Consider the following 13,043-nt stretch of genomic DNA (forward strand, 5'->3'; position numbering starts at 1 on the left):
AGTGGGGAGCCTGCCTCCCCTCTCTCTCTCTCTCTGCCTGCCCCTCTGCCTACTTGTAATCTGTCAAACAAATAAATAAAATTTTTTAAAAAAGCACAATAGTTTCCAGAAACTATGAAGGACAAATTTTGACTACACAAATATTTTATATGACTTATGGTTCCCTAAGGTTAAAGAAATCAAAAGCATAAAAAGCCTTTGATAAAGTTCAACACATTTTCCGATAAAATCTCTTCCCAATCCAAGGATAAAGATTAATTTCTTTTACCTGTTAAGGTCACTGACACCCCTCCACTACAAATATCATAATTAATAGAGAAACTTTAGAACCATTGCTTTATTATTATTATTTACTATTATTCAGAAAGGGAGAGGGAGAATCCCAAGCAGTTTCTGAGCCAGTGCAGAGCTAGACTCGGTGCTCGATCCCACAACCCCAAGATCATGACCTGAGCTGAAATCAAGAGTTGAAGGCTTAACCAGCTGAGCCACCCAGGTGCCCCTAGAATCACTGCTTTATACATCAAGAACAAGACAAGGATGCCTACTAATCACTGCTATTATTCAACATAATATTAGAAATTCTGATCAACACCGTAAGAAAAATGAGATACAATTACTGGCAGAAAAGAAAAATATCTTAAAATAGATTATTGTTTATAGCTATTTAGACCATTTACATAAAAAATCCAAGAAAGTCAGCAAATTATTAGAACTAGTCTTTGTCAAGGTTACTAGATTCGTGATCAATACATAAAAATACCATTATTCTATTAATCAGATAACTAATCAGTGTGAAATGTAGATATACACATGCGTATATGAAGCATCCAGGAATGACTCTAACCAACATGGCAACCAGTGAAGTACATTTTAAGAAAAACGAATGAACGGGAGGCTCTAACATTTCACAGATTGGCAGGCCTGCCATTATAAACATGACTGGTCATGGTACTGGGCGGTAGACGCTAGCGGAAAGAAAAAAAATACCACTTTGCAGAAACAAAGCCCCCGCCTCCAAGTCGGCAGGAATTCGAGTCAAGCCACGCCTCTGGCCTGGTCCAACCACTGTGTTCAACTAGGTCCTCGGTGAACGAATACGGATTTCTCCGCTCTCCCAGTGGTAGGCGGTGGGCCACACCCCTTCCTTCCTCCAGAACGGAAGCGGAAGTGTGCCTTCCTGGGCCACAGCCGTTGCTGTCGAACTTCCCCACTACATCGGGGGGCGGAGTCTACTAAATTGGCTTCCGGGCTGGCCCAGCTGGTCTTGGACCAACACGGGCCGGGGGGGCCTGGACGGACGTGGTAGGCACTGGTAGGCACTGGGTCAGCGTGTGAGTCTGGACTCCGATGCCAGGCGTGGCTTCCGGCGAAAAACTGGCCTCTGAGGGGGAGAAAACACGCTACTTCCGCTCAGTTCCGCAGAGGCTTGGTCTGCGCATTCTCGCTCCTCTGCAGCTGTGGGCGGGTTCTAGTGAGAACTGGATAGACTGTCCCGGTGGAGCCCCTAAACCTCTTTTATTTTTAAGAGAGCGTGAGCGTGAGCGAGTGAGCGAGGGGAGTGGCAGAGGGAGAGTCTCCCCCCGCCCCAAGATTTTATTTATTTGAGAGAGCAGGGGCAGGGGGAGGTGTAGAGGGACAAAACCATTGCGCGCTGAGCAGGGAGCCCATCCTGGGGCTTGACCCAGTACTCTCAGATCAAGACCCGGGCCGAAGTCAGAGGCTAAGTCACCTGGGTGACTAAGCCACCCGGGTGCCCAGCCCCTAATCCCCACTTGTGGGAGAGGAGTTAAATCCCTAACATTTCATCCAGCTGTAGCTTCCCAGTGTTTCTAAGAAGAGAGGCTGGTTTCTTTGGGAAAATAATGTCAAAATTTATTTCCTTGTAAAATGATTTTGTTTGGGACCAAATGAAATACCCCCCCCCCCCGCCTCCCTCTGGCCAACCTTTTATTTTAAAAAATTTCCAAAGTTGAAAGAATGTAAATATATACCCTTAACCTGGAGCCATCAATTGTTAACCCTTTACCAAATCCTTTTTCCCCCTGCTGAACTTGAATTGAATCAAGTAGAAGACATATGTCAGATCCCTAAATGCTTTCATGTGCATCTCCTAGAACTATGGCTAATCTTCTACTTAACCACAATGTTGTTATTCACCTAGAAAAATTAAAAATAGTTATGCCATTTAATATACAGCCCAATATACTCAATCCAAAATACAGTCTCACAGAGCTAATTATTTATTTAATCCAGGATTCAGTCAAGGTTTACACATTTACATTGGTTATTACCATCTGTATATATTGTCAATCTAGAACAGTACTCCTTTTTTTTAAACGATTTTGTTTATTTATTTGACAGAGAGAGAGAGAGACAGACAGCGAGAGAGGGAACACAAGCAGGGGGAATGGGAGAGGGAGAAGCAGGCTTCCCACTGAGCAGGGAGCCTGATGAGGGGCTGGATCCCAGGACGTTGGGATCATGACCTGAGCCTAAGGCAGACACCTAATGATTGAGCCACCCAACGTGCCCCCCCCTTCTTTTTGCCTTCATGACATTTTGAGGAATCTACATCAATTTCTTGTGGGATGTTTCACATTATGGATGTTTCATTGTTTTCTCATGGTTTCTTTTAGCTTGTTTTTAGTTAACCTGCATTTCCTGTAAATTGGAAGTTAGGTCTAGAGTGGTGGTTCTTAATGGAGGTCATTTTGTTCCCAGAGGACAGTTGGCAATATGTGATGTTTTTGGTTGTCATAACTGGGAGTGCTTTTGGCATTTAATATGTAGAGGTCAGGGATGTGGCTAAACATTCTCCAGTGCACAGGACGCCCCCACTCCCCAACAAAGACTTGGCTGGTTCCATGTGTCAATAGTGCTGAAACTGAGAAACCATGGCTTAGAGCAGCACAGTTTGTGATGAGGGAAATGTTCTATATCTGCACTGTTCAACATAATAGACGAGCCACATGTGACTCTTCAGCATTTCAAGTATGGCTAGTGTGACTAAGAAACTGAGTTTTCAATTTTGATTAAATTTAAATAGTCACATTTGGTTAGTGGCTAGCTTATTGGGCAATACAGGTTTACAGGTTAGATTTAGGGTAAACATCTTTTCAAGGTAGCAAAAAAGGAACAAAGGAACTACAAAACAGCCAGAAAACTCTTAATAAGATGGCATTAGTAAGTCCTTGCCAGTTAATACTTTAAATATAAATGATTAAATTCCTGGTTGAGGGACACCTGGATGGCTCAGTGGGTTAAAGCCTCTGCCTTCGGCTCAGGTCATGATCCCAGGGTCCTGGGATCGAGCCCCACATAGGGCTCTCTGCTCTGCAGGAGCCTGCTTCTCCCCTTTCTCTGCCTGCCTCTCTGCCTACTTGTGATCTCTGTCTGTCAAATAAATAAATAAAATATTTAAATTCCTGGTTGAAAGGCAAGGAGTGCCTGAAGGGATTAAAAAAAAAAAGAGGCCCATCTGTATGTTGCCTCCACAAAAGTCACCTCAGCTTTAGACACACATAGAGTCAAAGTTAAAGAATGAAAAAAGATATTCCATGCAAATGGAAACCAAAAGATTGCAGAAGTAGTTATATCAGGAAAAATAGACTTTAAGTCATTAACTATAACAAGAGACAAAATGTCATTATATGAGGATAAAGGAATCAATTTGTCAAGAGAATTTAATAATTGTGAATATGTATTTACTGAGCATCAAAGCACCTAAATATATTAAGCAAATACTAAGAGACATATGAAAGGAAAAATAGGCAACAAAGTAATACCCTATTTTCTTTTTCTTTTTTTAAAGATTTATTTATTTATTTGACACAGAAAGATCACAAGTAGACAGAGAGGCAGGCAGAGAGAGAGGAAGGGAAGCAGGCTCCCCACCGAGCAGAGAGCCCAATGCGGGGCTCGATCCCAGGACCCTGGGATCATGACCTGAGCCGAAGGCAGAGGCTTTAACCCACTGAGACACCCAGGCGCCCCAGTAATACCCTATTTTCTACAATGGATAGATCATCCAGACAGAAAGTCCATAAACAAACACTGGACTTGAAATATACTTTAGACCAAATGTACCTAACAGACTTATACAGAACATTTCATTCAACAGCAACAGAATACACATTCTTCTCAAGCACACGTGGAACATTCTCCAGGACAGATCATGTTAGGTCACAAAAGAAATCTTAGCAAATTCAAGAGGACTTAAGTCATACCAAGTAACTTTACTAACCCCAATGCTAAAAAACTAGAAATTACCAGAAGGAAAGCTGGAAAATTCACAAATATGTGGAAATTGAACAACACATTCCTGAACAAACAGTGAGTCCAAGAAGTAAACAATAGGGAAATGAAAAAAAGATCTTTTTATGTAATCAATATATATTTGTTGGAAAAAACAAAGACAAGGGATGCCTGGGTGGCTCAGTTGGTTAAGCGTCTGCTATTGGCTCAGGTCATGATCCCAGGGTCCTGGGATTAAGTCCCATGTCAGGCTCCTTGCTCAGCAGGGAGTCTGCTTCTCCTTCTGCCTGCTGCTCCCTCTGCTTGTGCTTTCTCTTGCTCTGACAAGTAAATAAATAAAAATCTTTAAAAACAAAAAACCAAAAAAACAAAGACAAGCAAAAAGAGAGAAATAACCCCAAATTCCATGGAGTACATAAAACCACTATTAATCATTTTCCTATACACATATTTTGTAATAAAGTCATATTATAACGTATTGTAATTTGCTTTTCAAACTTAATCAACTTCCCATATATTTAAATATTTTATGACATCATTATAGTGGTTGAATTGCATTTCTTCACATGAATAAGCTATATTTTAGCTAATGCCTTGTTAGAAACTTGCTTCTAATCTTTCTTGCTATTGTTGCAATACTGTAGTGAATATCCTTGTAGTTAAATTTTTTATACATATATTTTATCTTTCCCATAAAATAAATGCCTAAAAAGTGCCATTGCTGAGCCAAAGCTATTAACAGTTGAGGATCCTCTTATTTGAATTGCTTCCAAAAATTGGCAATTCATATCGCAACTAGAAGTATAACCTGGTAATAACAAACCCTACCATAACCATATATAAAAATATTTTTAAAAAGATTTTAATTAATTAATTAATTAATTGTTAATATATTTATTTATATTTATATTTATTTATTTAAATTATTTAATAATATTAATTAATTAATTAATTATTATTTATCTCTCTCTTTATCTATTAAAGAGAGAGAGTACAAGCAGGAGGAGCAGCAGAGGGGAAGCAGGCTCCCCACTGAGCAGGGATCCCAATGCAGAACTCGATCCCAGGACCCTGGGATCATGACCTGAGCCGAAGACAGACACTTAACTGACTGAGCCACCCAGGCACCCCTAAAAAATATTTTGAAACAGAAATAAAAACACAGCCTGCCAAAACTTATGGGGTGAAACAATGTGAGTGTAAGAGGGAATTTTATAACAATGAATGCCTACATTAAGAAAAAAAGACCTCCAATCAGTAATTTAACTTTATATCTCAAGGTACTATGTATAGAAGAACAAACTAAACCCAAAGTTAGCAGAAGGAAGGAGATAATAAAAATCAGAGCAGACATAAATGAAATAAAGAATAGGAAAACAATAGAAAATCATTTTTTAAAGATAAAATTGACAAGTCTTTAGCTAGAATTACCAAGAAAAAGAGACAGGATTCAAATGAATAAAATTATAAATGGAAGAGGTGACTTTACAAGTGACATCACAGAAATTAAAAGGGCTAGAAGTGATAATATGAACAATTATATGCCAACAAATTGGGGAACCTAGAAGAAAAGCTTAAATTCTTAGAAATGTACAACCTACCAAGCCTGAATCATGAAGAAATAGAAATTGTGAACAGACCAATAATGAATGAGCATATTGAACCTAGAAGGAAATACCTCCCAGCAAAAAAAAGCCCAGGACCAGAAGGATTCACAGGCAAATTCTACCAATGATTCAAAGAAGAATTAGGGGTGCCTGACTGGCTTAATTGGTATATACTGGTTATTGATTGAGTAAATGAAGGCTTTCGATTTCTAGATGACAATTTTATATCCTGCTAACATACTAAATTCTTTATTGTTTACCATTAATTAATTTTACCATTAATTCTCTAGAGATTTCCATGTACAATATCATATCTGTAAAAAGAGATGGTTTTACTTTTTTTTTTTGCAATTCTTATGTTTCTTATTAGTTTCTCTTCTCTAACTGCATTAACCAATACCACCTGTACACACCCAGACACATATATAACACACACATAGCTCTAGATATAAGCAATCACCTTTTAAAAATTTTTTAAATTTACTTATTTAGAGAGAGAGAGAGAGAGGGAGAACAGGAGGAGCAGAAGAAGAGGGAGAGAGAGAATCTCAAGCAGACTGCATTGGAGCATGGAGCCCAATGCAGGGCTTGATCCCACAACCCCAAGATTGTGACCTAAGCCAGACACTTAGCCACCTGAACCACCCAGGTGCCCTGATATAGGCAATCATCTTAAGAAAATATTCATCAATTTCTATTTTTGAGTGCTTTTATCAATAATGGATGTTGAATTTTGTTAAAGGCTTCATGAGCACCTATGGAGATGATAATCATGACTTGTTTACTTTACTTTTCCTTTTTTTTTAAAGATTTTATTTATTTATTTGACAGAGAGAGAGAGACCACAAGTAGGCAGAGAGGCAGGCAGAGAGAGAGGGGGAAGCAGGCTCCCAGCTGAGCAGAGAGCCTGATGCGGGGCTCAATCCCAGGACCTTGGGATCATGACCTGAGCTGAAGGCAGAGGCTTAACCTACTGAGCCACCCAGGTGCCCCCATATGACTTGTTTTCTTAAATGTATTGATATGGTATATTATTTAATAGATTTCCTAATAACTAAGCAAACCTTGAGTTTCTAGAGTAAATTCCACTTGCTCAAGGTTATTATTTTCTTAATGTGGTTTCATATTCTTTTTTAAAAAGATTTGTTCATTTATTTGAGAGAGAGAAAGAGTGGGGTAGAGGGAGAGGGAAAGAGAATTTTTTTTTAATTAAATTTTTTATTTTTTTATAAACATATAATGTATTTTTATCCCCAGGGGTACAGGTCTGTGAATCGCCAGGTTTACACACTTCACAGCACTCACCATAGCACATACCCTCCCCAGTGTCCATAGCCACCCCCTCCCTCCCCCCTCCCCCCAGCAACCTTCAGTTTGTTTTGTGAGATTAAGAGTCACTTATGGTTTGTCTCCCTCCTAACCCCATCTTGTTTCATTTATTCTTTTCCTACCCCCAAACCCCCCACAGTGCATCTCCACTTCCTCATATCAGGGAGATCATATAATAGTTGTCTTTCTCTGATTGACTTATTTCACTAAGCATAATACCCTCTAGTTCCATCCATGTCATCGCAAATGGCAAGATTTCATTTCTTTTGATGGCTTCATAGTATTCCATTGTATATATATACCACTTCTTCTTTATCCATTCATCTGTTGATGGACATCTAGGTTCTTTCCATAGTTTGGCTATTGTGGACACTTCTTCTATAAACATTTGGGTGCACGTGCCCCTTTAGATCACTATGTTTGTATCTTTAGGGTAAATACCCAGTAGTACGATTGCTGGGTCATAGGGTAGCTCTATTTTCACCTTTTTGAGGAACCTCCACACTGTTTTCCAGAGTGGTTGCACCAGCTTGCATTCCCACCAATAGTGTAGGAGGGTTCCCCTTTCTCCGCATCCTCGCCAGCATCTGTCATTTCCTGACTTGTTAATTTTAGCCATTCTGACTGGTGTGAAGTGGTATCTCATTGTGGTTTTGATTTGTATTTCTCTGATGCCGAGTGATGTGGAGCACTTTTTCATGTGTCTGTTGGCCATCTGGATGTCTTCTTTGCAGAAATGTCTGTTCATGTCCTCTGCCCATTTCTTGATTGGATTATTTGTTCTTTGGGTGTTGAGTTTGCTAAGCTCTTTATAGATTTTGGATACTAGCCCTTTATCTGATATGTCGTTTGCAAATATCTTCTCCCATTCTGTCAGTTGTCCTTTGGTTTTGTTAACTGTTTCCTTTGCTGTGCAAAAGCTTTTGATCTTGATGAGATCCCAATAGTTCATTTTTGCCCTTGCTTCCCTTGCCTTTGGCGATGTTCCCAGGAAGAAGTTGCTGTGGCTGAGGTCAAAGAGGTTGCTGCCTGTGTTATCCTCAAGGATTTTGATGGATTCCTTTCTCACATTGAGGTACTTCATCCATTTTGAGTCTATTTTCATGTGTGGTGTAAAGAAATGGTCCAATCTCATTTTTCTGCATGTGGCTGTCCAATTTTCCCAACACCATTTGTTGAAGAAGCTGTCTTTTTTCCATTGGACATTCTGGGAAAAAGAATCTTAAGCAGACTTCAAGCTGAGCCCAGATCCTGATATGGGGCTTTGATCCCATGATCCTGAGACCTTAAGCAGAAACCAAGGATCAGATGCTTAACTAATTGCACCCCCCTTGCACCCTTGTGGTTTTACATTCTTTTTGCTAATATTTAACATAGCTCATTTGAATCAATATTCATAAGTGATATGGCTTTGTAATTTTCTATTTTTGTATGTTAGGAAGTTTTTCTTTGTTCTCATTGCTCTTAAACAACTTGTGGACTAGTACAAATATTTGAACTTTGAAGGTATAATTCTCCTAATTAATATACCTGGGCTTACATTTTGGGTCCAATGATGCTTGGTGAGGGTGCCAAAACAATTCATTAGGGGAACAAAGAGTCTTTTCAACAGATGGTGCTGGGACAACTGACTATCCATACAACATAGCACGAAGATGGATATCTACCTCATGCCATATTTGAAAATTACCCAAAATGGATCAAAGAACTAAATGTAAGAGCTAAAAGCTTAAATCTCTTAGAGGAAAATAGTGGTAAATTTTTAGTGATCTTGGATTTGATAGTGGTTTCTTAAATTTCACATCCAAAGCATAAGAATGAAAGAAAAAAATAGTCAACTTGAGACTTCATCAAAATGAAATTGTTTTGTACTTGAGAGGATACCATAAAGATGTGAAAAGACAACCTATTTAATGGGAGAGAATATTTTGAAATTCTACATCTGAAAAGGGGCTGACATGTTTAATATACAAAGAACTCTCAGAGTCCAATAATAAAATGGTAAATAGCACAAAACATAGTCAAGGATTCTGAATGGACATTTCTCCTAATAAAACATAAATGGCCAATTTGCACATGCAAAGATAATCAATACCCACTAGCCATCCAGGAAATGAAAATGAAAACTACAATGAAATACTACCTCACATCAACCAGGATGTCTATAATATTAAAAATGAAACAAAACACTAAATGTTGCGCAGGATGAGAAATTGGAAACCCCATACATTGCAGGTGAGATTGTAAAGTGGTACAGCCACTTAGGGAAAATAGGCAGTTCCTTTAAAGCTTAAACATAATGTTACAATATGATGGAGCATTTCCTATGCCAGGCATATATCTAAAAGAAATGAAAACATGTCCGCATAAAAACTTGTACGACAGTATTTCATAGCATTATTCACAATGCCCAAAGAGTGAAAACAACCACATGTCCACCAACTGATAGGAATATATCTCTGCCTACTTGTGTTCTCTGTCTGTCAAATAAATAAATAAAATCTTTTAAAAAAAGATTTTATTTATTTGACAGAAATCACATAGGCAGAGAGGCAGGCAGAGAGAGAGAGAGGGAGGAGCAGGCTCCCCACTGAGCAGAGAGCCCGATGCCGGGCTCCATCCCAGGACCCTGGGATCATGACCTGAGCCGAAGGCAGAGGCTTTAAACCACTGAGCCACCCAGACACCCCCATATAGTATTTTTAAAAACTTATATGAAATTGTCAGAATAGGCAAATCTAGAGAGACAATAAATAGATTAGTAACTGCTTAGGGTTAGGGATACGATAGGGAGTTGGGGGTGGTGAAATTGTTCTAAAACTGATTGTGGTAATGGTTTCACAACTCTGTGAATATGGTAACCACTAATGTACACTTTAAATGGGTGAATTGTATGTGAATTATGTTTCAGTAAAGCTGTTATCACCCCCACTCAGACAAAAACCAATCCATCTGGGCTTGGTGCTCTTTTGTAATGGTAAGTTCCTATATAACTTTCTATGTTGGTTTGCAGTGAAACTCTACTTCTAGGTTTTTTGTTTTTTTTTAGCTTGATATATATTATTGTTTCATTTTTCAGGGTATAAGCGTTTAAGAATATGAATTTTCCTCTGATCACTGTTTTAAAAAAAAATCCCATACTATTTATAATAGTCAAGAAAGGGGAAGTAACCCAATGTCCATCAACTAGTGAATGGATAAATTGTGACACACCCATACAACGGAATATTACTCAGTAAGAAAAAGAAATGAAGTACTGGTACACGCTACAATATGGGCAAACCTTGAAAACGTTACAGAAGTCAAAGAAGTCAGACACAAAGACCACATATTGTAGTATTTTGTTCACTTGAAATGTTGAGAATAGGTAAATTCCTAGAGACAAAAAGTAAATTAGTTATTTCCTTGGGCTTGTGGTGAGGTGGGTACTGGGATCCCTTTTGTGATTATGAAAATGTACTCAAATTGTGATCGATACACAGTTCTGACTATACTAAAAAGGATTTTAAACGGGTTAATGATGTGCTATAATGCCATCTCAAACAAGACTAAAGATCTAAAAAGAGAACTGAATGGGCTAGGAGTTCATTTTATGGTCTAGCAGGGTTGTCTTTATAAATGTGCAGAGCGCTGCGTGGAGCTGAACCAACAAGAAAGACTTGTAGAAAAGTCTTTCTTTTGATGAGCTTCCTTGGCCGGGAACCCGGAGGCACACCTTGCCCACCACGTCTGCCGCTCTTCCAACTCGGTGCCCTGGACTCCGCTCGGCTCTCCTGCCCAGTCAGTGTGCAGAGCCTGCACTGGGTGCAACCAAGTCCAACCGCCATCGCGAACGTCTTGAGGACGCGGACGCCAACCGCCACCAGACCCGGATGCTCCTGGGGCCCCGCCCCTTACGCAGACCTCGTGGCGGAAAGCGGAAGCGGAAGTGCTCATCGGCTAACGCCTCACTTCCCGCTCCGCCCTGCGTGGGAGGTGAGTTTTCCATTCTGTTGGCCAACGGCAGGGCGCTCAGCCTCGGGGGTTTCCAACTTCTTGGGGTGGTCCGGAGTCGCGGCTCCTTCTCCCCATCGGCACAGAGCGCCGGAAGCACTGAGACCGCCCGAATCCCTCCGAGAGCCTCTGTCGGCTCCGCCCGCGCGGGTGGGGGGCGGGGTCGTGGCTCAGGGACCCGGGAGGAGGCAGGGCCTTTTCTCCCTCCCGTGTGCTCCTCTTCAAAAGCTACCAGAGCGCTTTGCCCCTTCTCCAGAGGAGAAACGTGTACGCAGTGTTGGAAAACGGCCGCAGTGCCCCTTCTCACTGACCTGGGGATCGCGGGAGGTTCTGGTGAGCACTGGACGGAAATGCTCTGGCTGTGGGCATCCATTATTGACGTTTGACGAATTATTCAGGTTTTCCCTTGTTGCACATTGACCATTTGTTAGTATTTTGTGTGCGTAGTGTACCTCTTTCTACATCTCTCTCCATGTGTATAGTTAAGTGTTTATGATAAGCTCTCTGAAAATAAGATTAAAATAATTTGCAGGCATGATATTCGACCTTTAGTACTTGGTTAATTGCCTCACATGTAAGGACAAAGGAGTTATGTAATTACTCCTACAAATTAATACCCAAGGTGAAAAATGAGCAAGAGGTTTGGATAGGCTCTTCGATAAAAGAAAAAAATGCAGATAGACAACAAATACATGAAAAGATACTTCAGATCATTAGCAACCAGAGATTGGCAAATAAAAACCACAGTGTAATACTACTGCACACACTGAATATCTAAATAAAAGTAAAACTAAAAAGAGTGACAGTGCCAAGTGTCATGTGCCAAGTGAGATGTGCATAACTGCTAGTGGAAACACATTTTTAAAGTGTATCAACTAACTTACACACCAGTACACACACACATGTCTGCCAATTGAACATAAACACTATTTGTAACATCATTATTTGAAATATCCCTAAATTGGGAATAATCCAAAGTCGATCAAAGGATGAGTGGAAGAATTGTGGCATATATTTTTTGTGGGATACTCTTTAACAAAAGGAAGGAGCACAGATGCAACAACTTGGATGAACGTCACAAAACATAATGTTGAATGAGAGAAGCCAGACATAAAAGAATGCATGCTGTTTGATACTCTGTCTTTAAAATTCAAAAACAGGCAGAACACTCTAGAGTGTTAAATGTCAGGATAGTGGATGCAGTTTGGGAGAGACCAGGAATATGTCTGAGATGCTGGATTTGGATGTATTCTATTTCTCAACCTGAATGATGGTTACATGGGGCTGTTCATTTCTTAATACCTCATTGAGGTTTTTAGTCATGATTGCCTCCCTTAGTTGTATGTATGCTGTAGTTTAATAAAAGAAACTTGAGAAGTGGAACCTAAGCATGCTACTTCATAAGGTTGAGCAAGAAATAAAGAAGTAGAAGAAAATGTACTGAAAGGGTGAATAAAAATAAAACTAATGATGGAAAAAAGTGGAACTGATCAGTAATAAGAAAAGGTGAAACAATGGATGATATATTTATATACCAGTCTTTGTGGTTAACTGTGAGATAATATGGAAAGCCTTTAGTTTCAACATTAAAAAAAAAAAAACCCAGTGACATGATTCAGATGCTTGTTGGAGTGGCTAACATGAGAAATGTTATTTTGAATTTTTCTAAAATTATGATTTCAAGTTTGGGTGTCTTTGGGTCAAAATTTGGACACTACTTTTGAAGTAAGTGAGGTATCCATTATCGCAGGCTTCTGAAGTGATTATTTCCCTGTACTGTCTTTATCCTACCTCTAACTAGCCCTGTCTCTGTATTTGTGTATGTGCAGTACTCCTTATACTTTAATGGGATTGATT

Source organism: Martes martes, assembly GCF_963455335.1.
Source record: "Martes martes genome assembly, chromosome: 1".
Lineage (NCBI taxonomy): Eukaryota > Metazoa > Chordata > Mammalia > Carnivora > Mustelidae > Martes > Martes martes.